Genomic DNA, 16,091 nt, shown 5'->3' with positions numbered 1-16,091 from the left:
AGTACTTCCGGTGTGGCACCTCCCTTCCCACCGCCATGTATTTATGATGTAGGCTTGCTTAATTTGTTTGGAACTCAGGAAATATTCTCTACCTATTCTTCTGCATTGCTGGGCTTCTGAGGGTGGCCTGGCTCCTAAAATTCAGGAGAAACTTCGTGACTTTTTCTCTAAACAAGCCTGCAATGAAGATGCAAAGAATCCGGATACTGGAGCCCAAGTAGATGGCAGAGCTGCATGCTGAAAAGACGCAGCATACCTGAAGACTGCATTGAACTGTGAGATGGGCAAGAAACAAACCATTATTTGATAACCTCCTCTCCCCCCTGTAATATTCTACTTCGTAGAGTTGTTTTAAAGATGAAATGAGAACAATGTGTGTCACAGAGTGTTAATAGGAGTGGTTAGTATTATTATTTTTGGCTTTAAGGAGATTTCCTCAGCTTCAGAACTTATTACCTGCTATCCCTAAGGGCAGTTCTGTTATCTCTCCAAGCTTTGATTCCTCATCTGAAAATTGTGATAGTGCATTTAACAATTATGTATTAAATACCTAATATGTTCAAGTCAATCATCAGTGAACAGAAAACAGTGACAATAAGGTCTCTGCTTTCATGGAGCTTATATTCTAGTACTACAACTTAATAATACAAATTGCTACTAAGAATATGAACACAGTGAATTGATAGTGAGGGACTAGGAGAAAGTCTAATTCATGTTGGATGACTTGAACAGGTATTTCTGAACAGGTGGCATTTTGAGGTAAGATGTGAATGGCCTACTGGAGCCAGCTCTGTAAAAGTGGGGCAAAGCGTGTCACAGACAGAGGAAACAACCAGGGCACAAGCCCTGAGGAGGAAACAAGCTTGGCATGTTCACAAACAGACAGAAAGCCAATGTAGCTAGAGAGGTTGGTAAATGAGGGGTAGAGTTAGACAAGGTGAGGCTGGGGACTGATGCAGGGACCAGACAGATCATGCTGAGACTTTTGGGTCATGTCAAGAATTTTGGATTTAACTGTAAGACAGTTTAAGGTTTTCAACAGAGAAGTGACATAATATGATTAAATGTTGGAAAGAGAATTCTGTTTGCTGTGTGGAAATTCAATTATTGAGCAGACCCAAGACTGAATGTTAAAGGACCACTTATATGACTATTATAATTATTTAGACAAGAGATGATGGTGGCTTGGGCAAGACTGAAAGTCATGGAGATCAAGAGAAGTAGATGGATTTGGGATGTGTACCTTAGTGGTAGAACTACCAATAGGACTTGGTAATGCAATATGGAGGTGAAGATAAAGTAAGTCCCAAAGGTAACTCCCAAATATTGCGCCCATGCAACTAGGTAACTAGGTGGTATCATTTACTGAGACAAGGAAGATTAGAAAAGAGAGAGATCTCTCTCATTCTTGCTTGTGCTCTCTCTCTCTCTCTCTCTTTGAGAGGAAGAATCTGCTTGAGTCATGTAATAATATTGTCAATAACAATGTGGTTATATTTTTAATATAATTAACAATAGAATCTACTTCATAGAGTTGTTGATGTAAGAGTATATGTGTGTGAAAGAGAGACAGAAGCAGAGAGAGAGAAACGGAGAGACAGACACAGAGAGAGAGAGAGATGGGGAGAAGTCTCTGCGTTCCGCTCATCTCTGGTTCTGCTTTGTTTTCCCTTCATTAGCACTTGGGAAATAAAGGGACTCAATTGTTGACGTTTAATTACTGTGGTGCTTTACCTGTGGATCAGGCAAAGAATTGAGGTTGCGAGGGTGAAGGCTTTCCTGTAAGACTAAGAGACAGTTTTGGTTCCTCAAAAGTTGGTGTATGTGTGCATGCACACAAGCTCATGCACATACAAAATCACCAAATATGCCCTGGGCACAGCCTAATTTTAATTGCTGTTTCCGGAAAAGTGAGAGATCCCTATTGCAGGGAACTGCTCATGAGATTTTCGCCTTAACAATAGAGGGTGACTGAATCCAGGATGCTAAACCCAGATAGAAATTGGCTTAGGACATCAGGAAAGAATATGGCCATCTTGCATTGTCATTGGGCCTGGCTGCTCTGGGATTCCTGAGCAAATGGATTGCCCTGCTTCACAGCTTTGAGTACTTGTTTTGGTTTACTAAAGCTGATGAAATGCAATATACCAGTAATGGGTTGGCTTTTACAATGGGGATTTATGAGCTTACAAATTTAAAGTTCTAAGGCTGTGGAAATGTCCCAATTAAGGCATCGACAGAATGGTACCTTTTCTGAAGACCAGTGAGCTTGGGCTCATCCGCCCGATAGCGAGGCACATGGCAACATCTGCTGGTCCTTCTATCCCAGGTTTCATTGCTTCAGCTTCTGGCTTCTCTATCTGTGGCTTTTTCTCTAAACTTTCTGTGTATTTCTCTGTGAGCTTCTCTTAATTTCATCTCTTAGCTTCTGTATATGTTTTATCCTCTTATAAAGGACTCCAGTGACAGGACCCACCTTGAATGAGGCAGATCACATCTCGGTTCAAATAGCCTAATCACAAGGTCCCACCTACAACAGATCTGCACCCTCAGGAATGGATTTAAAAACATGGCCTTTTCTGGGAGTACATAGCTTCAAACTACCACAGTACTCATGTTTTTTTTTTGTTGTTGTTGTTCTGGGGGCCCTCTGGATCTTATGCAAGTCATTGATAAACATACCAGAATCACACCTAAAAGTCTATGGGACCAAAGCTCTTAATAACATGTGTGCATCTGTAAAAATCTGTTGTTGTGTTTAATTTTAGTTTTATTTCAAGCATGAAAAGGGCTGGGATTCTGGTGTTCAGCATTTATTTTCTCAATCATTACTTTTAATCTTCATAACAACACTGAGCTATAGGTTTCATTGACTTTTGTGCATATGGAACTCACAGAGATGGTCACAGAGCTAATAAGTGGTACAGCAGGGAACTCCAACTCAGACTTGTCTGAAACAACAGTTCATTTTTGTCTAGGTTGGAGTAGTTAGGTTCAGGTGTCAATTAGGCCAGGTGATGGTGCTCATTTCTATTGTTGTGGACTTAAATCATTAGCATGTGTATTTCATCTATGGCTGATTACATCTGTGGTCAGCTAAGTGTCTTCCACAATGAGTGACATTTAATTTAATTAGCTGAAGACTTTAAAGAGAGAGGTCAGAAGCCAACTCAGGAGCTCAGACCTGGATGTTTGGACCTCAGGGAGAGCTGTTTGAAGCTGGAAGGGAAGGCCAGCAGACATTGCTGAGTGCTATTCCATGTGACAGAGAAAGCCAGAGAAAGTCACCTGCTTTTCCTTTGAAGAACTGTAAATTTGCATCTAAATAAATCCCCTTTATAAAAGCCAATCCATTTCTGGTGCATTGCATTCTGGCAGAATGAGCAAACTAAAACATAGATCATCACCAGGATTCCCTATAGAGCAGCCAGAACTAATTTACCTTGCCCATGATTGGATGGTCTATAAAAGTCAGTCAGAAAATGGTAGAGATTGGGGTCAGCCTCACCCTAAGCTCATGGACTAACGGTGGAAGCATAGTCTCCAAAGTAAAATCAAGGAGTCTGTCATGTACAGAATTCTAGGATTTCAAGCTCCCATCTCCTGGCATACCCACACTGTGAAATCCCTTGGAATGTATCATTGGGGCCTGTGAATACGATGGGATAATACTCCTGTGATTATGTTACAATATATGGCTAAGGTGAAAGGATTTTTTCAGAAGTAATTAAGGTCCCTAATCAGTTGATGATGATTAACAAAGAGAAGGGAGATTATAATAGGTGAGCCTGGTTTAATCAGGTGAGCCCTTTAACAGAGGGTGTAGGCCTTCCCAAAGTCAGAGACTCATAGCAGCAAAAATGCTGCTCTCTTGCTGGGCCTGAAGAAGCAAACAAACATATTGTGAACTGTCTCTGGAGAAGGGAAGCAACTAGGTCCCGAGGTACTCAGTCCTGTAGCAGCAAGGAACTGAATTATGCTGATAAAATAAAAGAGCTTGGAACAGAATCCCAAGCTCTGGATGAGCATGTAGTCCTTCTGACACACTTGATTGCAACCTTATGAGGTCCTGAACAGAGTGTCCAGCTTAGCCCCGCCCAAACTCCTGACTAAGTAAACTATGAAGTGATAAGTATATGTAGTCTTAAGATGCTAATTTTGTGAATATGTGTTATGCCAAAATATAAATCTAATACAGGGTCCTTCCCTTATTTCAGGCACACCAGACACTCCCTACCCACTCTTACCTGTTCGTGTTGTTCTGAGTAGGTATCCAAAGAAAGTGAGACATGAAGATAAGGTGCAGATATCTAGGAAAATAGGAGTGTGAATATTCCAGGAAGAGAAATTGGTGTATACCAAGAGCTGGAGTTGAGGTGGAAAACATGCTTCACCCTGACTTGAGAAGTCATAAAAAATGTTTCAAAAAACCTGAGGCTTAGTATATTTGGGAAAGAGTAAAAGGAAATCTCTACTTCTGCCATTACATTTTCTTTGGCAGAATGTCCAGTTGAGGGTGTCCCAGAGTACATTTCATTGACCCTACCAGCTTTTAGGTTTTTTTCTTCAATGGTGTTTTAGTTTCCTCATTGCTCAAGCCAATGTCGTGTAATGGCTTATCTTAAACAATGGGAATTTATTGTTTCATGGTTTTAGGGCTAGGGGTAGTCCAAATCAAGGAGTCATCAAGATGATGCTTTCTTCCCAAAGACTGTCATTCTGGAACCGGCCACCAGTGATCCTTGGTTCTGGGCTTCTCGGTCAAATGGCAATGCACATGGCAGCCTCTCCTGAGCTCTCCCTACTCTTCTGGGTAGGGATTTGCAGCTTCTATCTGCCCCATCTTGCATTCTCTCTAGCTGTCTGACCTTCATTGTTTATAAAAGACTCCAGAAATAGGATTAAGACACCTCCTGATTGGATTGGGCCGCGCCTTAACTGAAGTAACTGTATCAAAAGGTCCTATTTGCAAGAATTCACACCCACAGGAATAGTTTAAGTTTAAAAACATGTTTTTCTGGGGTACCTAACTCCAAACCACCATACATGGTGTGATCAAATAATTCATTGCCAAAAGAAGTTTGAAAAAGTCCATTTAATGGGGAGAGAAAAAAATTCTGTCAATTGGCTAGAAGACCAAACAGCTAGATGATTGAATTTCTTCCCTTAGGAAGGGACCAGCTGACACTTTGAGAGGAGCAACATTTGCTCCTATCCCTGGAGAAGGAAAGAGCTTCATTTTTACAGTTGATGTATTTCCTGGAAGTGAGAAGGCATTTAATCACTTCATTTCATGTTGTGATTTAATTTCATTTCTATTAACCTAATTAAATACTGCATCCCTTCTACCTCCCACCTCAGTCGGTAGTGAGGGGAGATTCTAACTTGGCCTCTGATACCTGAGGTCAAAGGACTAGAATTAAGAAGTGGCTTCTGAGGCTTCTTTTAGTCTTTTATTTTCTTTTTCTCTTATTTATTGTGGTATATTTCACATAACATAAAATTAATCACTTTAAAGTGTATGGTTCAGTGTTTTATAGTATATTCACTATGTTGTATAATCATCACTACTACCTAATCCCAGGTCTTTCCCACTACCATAAAATGAAACCCCATACTATTAACAATCCTTCTCAATTCCCCCATTTCCCCATCCCCTGACAACAATTAATCCACTTTCTCTATGGATTTGTCTATTGTGATCATTTTATATAAAGGGGATCATGCAATATGTGGCATTTTGTGTCTCCCTGTTTTCACATAGCATAATGTTCTCAAGGTTCATACATGTTGTGGCAAGTATCAGTACTTCACTGATTTTTATGGCTGAATAATATTCCATTGTATGGATAAACCTCATTTTGTTTATCCATGCATCAGTTAATGGACATTTGTGGGTTTTTTTTCACTTTTTGGCTATTAGGAATAATGTTGCTATTAATATTCATGTACAGGATTTTGTGTTAACATATGTTTTCAGTTCCCTAGGGCATTTATCTAGGAGTGAAGTTGTGGGTTATATGGTAGTTCTATTTTTCACTTTTTGAGGAAATACCAAATATTTTCCACAGCAGCCACACCATTGTACAATCCTTCTAGTAATACACAGGGTTCAAATTTCTCCACATTGTTGCCAATACTTGTTATTTTCTGTTTTTATAAAAGCTATTATTATAGCAAACCTAGTGGATGTAAAGTGATGTCTCATCATGGTTTTGATTTGGATTTCCCTACTGACTAATGATATTAAGCATCTTTTCTTGTTTTTATTGACCATTTATATATCTTCTTGGGATAAATGTCTATTCAGCCAATTTGCCCATTTTCTAATTGGGTCATTTTTCTTTTTATTGTTTAGAGGTAAGAATTGTCTACATATTCTGGATACTGGGCACGTATCAGATATATGATTTGCAAATATTTTATCCCATTCTGTAAGTTTTATTTCCACTTTCTTGATAGTATACTTTAAGGCACAAACATTTTTAATTTTGATGAAGTCTAATGTATCTATTATTTCTTTTGTTGATGTGTGCTTTTAGTGTCATCTCTAAGAAAACATTGCTGATCCAAAGTCATCCATATTTACATGTATGTTTTCTCCTAAAGTTTTCATAGTTTTGGCTCTTACTTTTAGGGTTTTGGTCCATTTTGAGTTAATTTTTGTATATGATGTGAAATAAATATCAAAATTCATTCTTTTGCATGTGGATACCAAATTGTCCCAGCAAAAATTTTGGGAAGACTAGTCTTTCATCATTGAATGCTCTTGGTACCTCTGTTGAAAATCAATTGATCATAGATATATGGGTTTATTTCTGGACTCTCAAGTCTATTCCACTGGTTTATATGTCCATTGTTATGCCAAAACCAAGTCATCTTAATTACTGTAGCTTTTTAGTAAGTTTTAAATCAGGAAGTGTGAGTTTTAGAATCAGCTTGTGTGAGGCTTCTTGAGGTTACCTGAGCTTACAGATACAACCCCAGTCCACTGTAAGTCGCAGTTCTTTTTCTTAGTGAGGAGGTAGGGGCTAAGGGTTGGGCAGAAAAAGGAATGCAGGTCCCAGGCCTTCACAACTATAATGAGTCTAGGCAGCAGGGTTTGCAAAGAGAGCAGCAGGGTCTTGAAGCAGCGCTTCTCCAGCTTTAGTGTACATGTGACTCATGCAGGGGTTTAATTGAAAGGCAGATTCTGGTTCAGAAGGTCTCAGGTAGAAACTGAGACCCTGCATTTAAAAAAAAATCCCCAGATGATGCTGATAATGCTGGTCCCAGAACCACATTTTGGAAAGTAAAGCACAATTAACATTAACATCTATCCAGTAGTCTAAGAGATATTACTTAGAATAATTCATACTGTTCCTTGTGCAAAAAGAATAATAGGAAGAAAGAAAAGCTAGGCCTATAAGGGGAAAAGAAAGGAACTTGGTAAAGGCATACGATTAGGAGGAGGCAGAGCTAAGACTAGGAATCCTTGTCTCCAGGCTCTCAGTTCAATGATCACTTCTCAACCTCTGGCTGCCTCCAATGCTATAAAACTTCAACAACTGTCCAAATCAGACCCTTCTCCCTACCCACCATCTGTAGCCAATTTCCTCCTCCTTTTCACCTTGTTTTTGTCATATTTAGCCAAATAACAAACATTCTAATTGAAAGGGGTATTTGAGTGTGTTGGTTGGTCACACAAAAACTATACCTATTCTCCTAGGTGTATCTCTGGGCACAAAAATAGGGGGTGTGAACAGGCAAAGTGGTTAAACTTCATTTGTCACAAACCTTCAGAATTAAGTATGCAGTATGTGGTACACAGAATTCTAAGATGGTTTCCAAGATTCCTTGCACTCTCCTGTCCATGGGGACAGTGAATATGGAGGATTTCATTCCCATGATGTGTCTATATTATATGGCACAGTTGACTTTAAGAACAGGAGATTATCTTGGTGGTCTTGGCTTAAACACATAAGCCTTTTCAAACTAAAGTCAGAGACAGAGATGTCAAAGATTCAAAGCACAGGACAGATTTGACATACCCTTGCTTGCTCGAAGATGAAAGAGACCAGCCATGTAGCAAAGAATTTGATACCTCAGTCCAACAACAGCAAGGAACTGAATTCTGCCAACAAGAAGAATGAAATTGGGCGTAGACTTTTCCCTAGAGCCTCCAGACAAAATCTCACCCCTGGCCAACACCTTGATTTCAGCTTTATGATACCCTGAACAAAGAATCTAGCCATGTGGGGTGAGAATTCTGACCTAAGAATTGTGAAGCAATAAATAGGTGTTGTTTTAAGCCATCAAATTTCTGGTAATTTGTTATATGGTGATAGAAAACTAATACTCCATGGTTTCTTAAGGACTGACTGGAATGTGTCTCCATTTTGCTTTCACTACCCCAGGAACTGAGAATCAAATCTGGGGCAGAAATGTTAACAATTTTAGAAGCCCTTACAGTGTATATATTGATTTTCAATGTTTTTCTCTTAGTCATAGCTTCCTGCACATTTGTGTATTTTGTTTTCTTGTCTTAATTATGTTTTTTATTAATGTTCTTTGTATTTTTATTAAAATAAATCATTTCTATTCATTAATAGATAATGCAATCAGCCATCCTACATCTCAACAATATATTTAACTATATCATTAAATCCATATATTTAGCTATTTCCCTGAATTTTCTTTCTTACCTTCTGCCACTGAGACATGGTACAAGGACTCTTTGAAACTACAGAACAAAGGAAACATTTCTTTCGCATCCTCTCTTGGCTATCCTGCTGCACTTCCCTTGTCCCCTATACATTCCTTTTTAACTAAAATTAAACTTCTTCCTGGTACAATTGAGAAGCATTCATTACAAAATTATTATATTAGTAGTTTGATATTACAAAAATACGTGACTATAGAATATAATTTGTTTTTTACATGGGCAGGCACTGGGAATCGATGTCAGGTTGCTGGCATGGCAGGTGAGAACTCTGCCTCCTGAGCCACCACGGCCCACCCAAGAATTTTTTTTTTTTAATTTTTTTTTATTAATCAAAAAAAAGAAAAGAAATTAACACAACATTTAGAAATCATTCCATTCTACACATGCACTCAGTAATTCTTAGTATCATCACATAGATGTATGATCATCATTTCTTAGTACATTTGCATCGATTTAGGAAAAGAACTAGCAAAACAGCAGAAAAAGATATAGAATGTTAACATAGAGAAGAGAATTAAAATAATAATACTAATAAAAAATATATATATATATAAAGGAAAAAGAAAAAAAACAAAAACAAAAGATGCAAACAAACAAACAAACAAAAAACTATATTTCAGGTGCAGCTTCATTCAGTGTTCCAACATAGTTACATTACACTTAGGTATTATTGTGCTGTCCATTTTTGAGTTTTTGTAGCTAGTCCTGTTGCACAGTCTGTATCCCTTCAGCTCCAATTACCCATTATCTTACCCTGTTTCTAACTCCTGCTGGTCTCTGTTACCAATGATATATTCCAAGCTGATTCTCGAATGTCGGTTCACATCAGTGGGACCTTACAGTATTTGTCCTTTAGTTTTTGGCTAGACTCACTCAGCATAATGTTCTCTAGGTCCATCCATGTTATTACATGCTTCATAAGTTTAGTCTGTCTTAAAGCTGCATAATATTCCATCGTAGGTATACGCCACAGTTTGTTTAGCCACTCGTCTGTTGATGGACATTTTGACTGTTTCCATCTCTTTGCAATTGTAGATAATTCTGCTATAAACACTGGTGTGCAAATGTCCGTCTGTGTCTTTGTCCTTAAGTCCTTTGAGTAGATACCTAGCAGTGGTATTGCTGGGTCGTAATCCATTCTGCCAGTCTATGTCTTTTGATTGGGAAATTCAGTCCATTAACTTTTAGTGTTATTACTGTTTGGATAATATTTTCCTCTACCATTTTGGCTTTTGTATTATATATATCATATCTGATTTTCCTTCTTTCTACACTTTACTCCATGCCTCTCTCTTCTGTCTTTTCATATCTGACTCTAGTGCTCCCTTTAGTATTTCTTGCAGAGCTGGTCTCTTGGTCACAAATTCTCTCAGTGACTTTTTGTCTATAAATGTTTTAATTTCTCCTTCATTTTTGAAGGACAATTTTGCTGGATATAGAAGTCTTTGTTGGCAGCTTTTCTCTTTTAGTAATTTAAATATATCATCCCACTGTCTTCTAGCTTCCATGGTTTCTGCTGAGAAATCTACACATAGTCTTATTGGGTTTCCCTTGTATGTGACAGATTGTTTTTCTCTTGCTGCTTTCAAGATCCTCTCTTTCTCTTTGACCTCTGACATTCTAACTAGTAAGTGTCTTGGAGAACGCCTATTTGGGTCTATTCTCTTTGGGGTGCGCTGCACTTCTTGGATCTGTAAATTTAGGTCTTTCATAAGAGTTGGGAAATTTTCAGTGATAATTTCTTCCATTAGTTTTTCTCCTCCTTTTCCCTTCTCTTCTCCTTCTGGGACACCCACAACACGTATATTTGTGCGCTTCATATTGTCATTCAGTTCCCTGATCCCCTGCTCAAGTTTTTCTATTCTTTTCCCTATAGTTTCTGTTTCTTTTTGGAATTCAGATGTTCCATCCTCCAGTTCACTAATTGTAGCTTCTGTCTTTTTAGACCTACCATTGTAGGTATCCATTGTTTTTTCCATTTTTTCTTCTTTGTCCTTCACTCCCATAAGTTCTGTGATTTGTTTTTTCAGATTTTCTATTTCTTCTTTTTGTTCACCCCATGTCTTCTTCATGTCCTCCCTCAATTTATTGATTTGGTTTTTGAAGAGTTTTTCCATTTCTGTTCGTATATTCAGCATTAGTTGTCTCAGCTCCTGTATCTCATTTGAACTATTGGTTTGTTCCTTTGACTGGGCCATATCTTCAATTTTCCGAGCGTCATCCATTATTTTCTGCTGGTGTCTGGGTATTTGATCAGATTTCCCTGGGTGTGGGACCCGGCTGGTTGAAAGGTTTTTCTGTGAAATCTCTGGGCTCTGTTTTTCTTTTCCTGCCCAGTAGGTGGCGCTCGTGGCGCTCATCTGTCTGCGGGTCCCACCAGTAAAAGATGCTGTGGCTCCTTTAACTTGCCAATCTGAATCTCGCAGTCAGCCAGGGAAACCGCGCGTGGCGGGGGGGGGGGGTCGCCGGCCGCCGCTGCTTGGGGGAGTGCCGGTCCAAATTGCCCAGCTGGCCCGAGATGCCAAGCGTGGCGGGAGGGCCCTGCTATCCAACGTTCCCAGTCAGACCGGGGAGTCACGTGCTTGGAGGGGACCCCAGTCGCCAGCCGCCCTGGCCAGGAAAACGCACGCCCCTCGGGTATATCACCGCAGCAGATTCTCCCTGCCCGTTCAGCCGTTCCAGAATGGGGTACGCTGTCTTTTTGGTCTCTGTCGTGGCTCCGGGAGCTGTTTCGTATTGTTTCTGTTTCTTTAGTTGCTGTTCTGGAGGAGGAACTAAGACCCGCGCCTCTTACTAAGCTGCCATCTTCTCTGGAAGTCTTAATTATGTTTTAACAATCAATTTTATGTTATCTTTTTTAGTTTCATTATAAAACCAATATGTGCTCTTTATAGAAAACGTGGAAAATATAGTTAGACACAAGATGAAAAAATTAAGTATTAGAATTCTATCACTTCATCTGGAGAAACAACTGTTAATGTTTTGGTGTATTTGTTCCAGTCTTTTTCCCTGTGCCCACATGTATATTTTTATGTAATGAGATCGTACTGAATTATAATGCATATTCTTGCTGGAAGATGCCTCAAAGCGTTTGACAAAAAACAGATTAAAAATTATCATGTACTCTGTGATTTTAAGGCATTTTTCTTGAGCAGTTGGTTGTTTAGGTCAGCAGATCTCACCTTTTTTTGTTTGTTACCTGCAGTCACTCTGACCTGTGTTGAGGGGTCCCTAAAACCATCCCCAGACTGGATGATTCTCTAGACTTGCAGGATAGCATATAGTTGTACTCATGGCTAAGATATATATATATATCTTCTGCTTTGTATATTATATATATATATATATATATAATATACAAAGCAGAATTGGCAAAGGAAAAAGGCACATAGGTTGAAGTCTGGAGGAAATGAGATACAAGTTTCCAAGAGTCCTATCCTATTGGAGTCACACAAGATGCACTTAATTCCTCCACTGAAATTTTGACAGCATTCATAAAGTAGTAACTGCCAGGGAAGCTCATTAGAGACTCAGTGTCAAAGCTTTTTATTAAGGACTGGCCACGTAGGCATCCTCTGCCTAATATATACCAAAAATCCAGACCTTCAGAAGGAAAGCAAGTGTTTAGCGTAAACTACACTGTTTGCATGTCCAGTTTAGGCACAAGGAGCCACTCTCTTTTTTTATTATTAATTAAAAAAAATTAACAAACAAAACATTTAGAAATCATTCCATTCTACATATATAATCAGTAATTCTTAATATCATCACATAGTTTCATATTCATCATTTCTTAGTACATTTGCATTGATTTAGAAAAAGAAATAAAAAGACAACGGAAAAAGAAATAAAATGATAATAAAGAAAAAAAACTATACGTACCATACCCCTTACCCCTCGCTTTCATTTACCACTATTTCAAACTGAATTTATTTTAACATTTTTTCCCCCTATTATTTATTTTTATTCCATATATTCTACTTTTCTGTTGATATAGTAGCTAAAAGGAGCATCAGACATAAGGTTTTCACATTCACAGAGTCTCATTGTGAGAGCTATATCACTGTTCAATCATCATCAAGAAACATGGCTACTGGAACCAAGGAGCCACTCTTATCTGTTAAGGAATGGTGGGAACCCTCCAGAAATCCAGGTTCCTGGATGCCAGTCAAGAGCCAGCCTTGCAAGCAGATCTTCTTAAGGAGAGCAGTCTCAGGCCTGCTGTTAACTCTTCTGCACATCACCTATGTACCACATTTGCATGGTTCTCCTGAATTTATGTGCAACATTCAGCACATTAGCTATATATTCTCTCTTACATAGAATAATGAGTATATGGATGAAGGAGAATCAACTCTATTTAGATCTTTTTAAAATCAATCATTAGCAAATGTCTACATCTAGAGTTGTCATTATGTTAAGTAAGAGCTGTTGAGAACTGATCCTGAAAGATGCTGATAATGATGTTTTAGGTGTCCCTTTCTAGAGAATCTGGATCTGAGATGCTTCCTATAGTTCTCTAGAATTTATTTCAGCCTTTCCAAATCTATCACGACCAAGACTCCTAAGCAGAAGCCAGGCTCAGAGTCTCATGACATGCTACATGGTTATGATTAACCATTACCTCCCAGAGCCTTGCACAAAGAGGGGAAGGAGATAAACTCAGAGGAACTGTTCTACCTGATCCAGGCCCATGTTAGAGAGTAATCAGATAAAAAGGGCTACTTTTGTCTCTGTTCTTTGTTTGCTTCTGATATTGCTGGTTGCAAATATAAGTCACTTGTATTTTAAATTTGCAAAATCTATCTCTCTAATGATCAGCATTTATTTTTGGGAGGCTTGGTAATTGTGGACTACATACAGATGTTTGTTTCTTTTTTCTTTACAGGAATTGCTTTTACCATGAGATTAAGATGTACCCTTGAAAGAAGAAGGGAGACACTAGGCCTTAAGGTACCTTTTTATGGCTGAGTACATGTGTCCTGAAGGAGCACAGAAGTTGGTGACTGTATAGCATTCCTGGACAGAGTGGGAGGAAAATGCTCCTACTGGGCAGAAGTAAATCCACACCTGTGTTTAAGGCTTGTTGAGCAGGACTGTGGCTGGATTTCAGCCCCAACTCAGCCCCTCTGCCAGACACCTTTTGTGCTGACACAGTTGATAGAGCTAGATATAATGGGAAGATTGATGTGTATGAAACTATGTGTAGGTACATGTTTTGGGGGTGTGGCATTATCTTCCTTTACCTCTTAATTAAGAAACAAATAAACAAATAAAAACTGAGCTGTTCCTTGTCCACCAAGTGAGATGAACAAGCTCTCATATCCGAGTGGATTTTTTTGGAACCAGCCCTCACAACTGATATAAAATGGAAGATAGCATTTGATCCAGTGGGATATCCTGTATCCTCATGAGCCAGTCTTGTCATGGAACACATATACAATTCATTATTGAGTCATTATGCTGAAGGGACTCCTAGGTAACTATGAAATATGAGGATATATATTAGTTTGTTGAGACACGGAAAATAAAATTGTAGTATGGAAGAGCTATTTTTCTGTAATGATAATTGATATGATTGAAGAGCCTCAATTAGCCTCCAATTCTTTATCTGTAAAATGGTGAAAATAATACCTAGCTGCAGTACCTAGTACATAATACCTAGGATTGTTCTGAAGGCTGAATAAAATGACACATAGGTCAACAAATATCACTCCTGTCTTCAGTCCTTCCCTTTTTATCTAATTCCACACATGTACATGGTGTTGAGCATACGAAGCATTTACACATCCAAAGTCTCATATAAGCCTCAAGATTGCTCTGGAGGTAAGCAAATGAGAAGGAATGAAAGGGTTTAGCTTCCAGCAGGCCTGGGTACACTTTCACATGTCTGAATATGGGTTTTGGAGCCAGTCACAAAGATTCTTCTCTCTCCGTTGTTCACATTACAAATAGGGCACAATGAGAGCCTACTGGACAAACTGAATGCTTGTGAAAAACCCTCTAGTATGTGGGGAGGCTTTCACCAAGTGGCAACTGGGCCTTATTGTTTATGGGAAAACAACATGGAAAAAGGAATCCTTTAACTGGTAGAGTCTGTCGTGCTCAGTTGAGTTTTATACATAAAGGAGTCTTTAATAGTTGGCCTCAACCCCTCTTACATAAAATTATTAGAATCAGCAATCCTACAATAGAGGATCTAAACATAGAGAATACAATGCAGATAGAGAAATGATAGATCATATTACTCAAAGCACTTAAGTTCTTACTCTTTAATACTTTAATATTCTGCAAAACAATTTAAATTGCCTGCCAAAGTTTGCACAGTCAGAATGTACTTCTGTTAATGAAACAAAAGATTCATTCAGGAACCTGCTGGTATACTGAAAAGTTACTCTACTGAGAAATCATTACTCAGATTCTTCTCTTATGTCTTGCATAAGATTCTTTTGGTTGCAACTAAGTGAAACTTCCACTTTAAAATACCAAATGTGGAAAAACAGGAATTTTCTTGATAAGATACTGAGGTATCTATCTCCTGGAATCCAAGGGCAGAGAACAGTGAGGCATCACAATGAACAAAAAGCAAGGATTGGAAAGGAGCTACTGTTGTTTTAATTCTTCTTCTCTCTAGGCATCAGCACAATTTTGGACTCACTTTGCAAATGGTTTTCCACTGCCCTGATATCCAGATGGCTGAAAGTTGCTGCTCTCAGGTGAGTCAGATGGCCAATCCTGGTCTGTTTAACTACTTGGGTGCTATCTGTCCAGTCTTTATACCATTACCCTTGTTTCCTCAGTCCCAGCCAGAATAAATAATTTCTTCCCCCCCTTTTGCAGTTGAATCTCATACATACTTCTCTGTTATTTGTTCATATTCCATATTATATTGAATTTATTTCTTTACATACTTGTCTCTCATTCCAGATGAGACAGAGGCTTCCTAGGGCCAGAAGCCATCTCCTGCTGTCTTTGAACTCCTTACCAAGGTCAGGGTCTTGTGCAGTTCCTAACACAACCTTGTTCTAGAAATGCTTACTGAACTCAGTAGTGGAAGACAGATGACAAGAATCACAATAAACACTTATCTATAGGGTCAGATTTCCCTTACTATTAAAAACTAGGGAATAAAATATTCTGTTTTTCTTTGAGGCTTCTTCCATGCATAGCTGACTTCCAACAAGAAAATTAGAAGGTAGAGTTCCAAAGTAGAGGCATCTTTGAATAATTAATTAATGTGGGCCAAATGTCTCCTGGGTTGTTTCAGTGGCTCACCGGTGGAGGGAGAATCTGATCAATATTAACTTCATAGAAAGTAAGTGCCAATTCTGGCTCTGAAGATGCTTTGGGGTGGGAATGTTGGTTTCAGATGTCTGTGTTGCATACA

At 38.7% G+C, this 16,091-nt stretch overlaps 1 long non-coding RNA gene across 2 annotated transcripts; it reads left to right on the top strand.

The window, feature by feature from the left end:
• The first annotated feature begins 61 nt into the window (after nucleotides 1-61).
• On the top strand, nucleotides 62-15,780 carry LOC143671338 (uncharacterized). 2 transcript variants are annotated; one of them, XR_013169545.1, is made up of 4 exons: nucleotides 62-275; nucleotides 13,593-13,657; nucleotides 15,339-15,420; nucleotides 15,632-15,780. It is a non-coding gene; the product is annotated as an uncharacterized LOC143671338 (long non-coding RNA). The 2 variants fall into 2 exon arrangements; XR_013169546.1 differs by lacking the exon at nucleotides 62-275 and adding an exon at nucleotides 6,543-6,591.
• The last annotated feature ends 311 nt before the right edge of the window (nucleotides 15,781-16,091 follow it).

Source organism: Tamandua tetradactyla, chromosome X (assembly GCF_023851605.1).
Source record: "Tamandua tetradactyla isolate mTamTet1 chromosome X, mTamTet1.pri, whole genome shotgun sequence".
Classification (NCBI taxonomy): Eukaryota; Metazoa; Chordata; class Mammalia; order Pilosa; family Myrmecophagidae; genus Tamandua; species Tamandua tetradactyla.
This window is presented reverse-complemented; position numbering and strand designations above follow the sequence as displayed.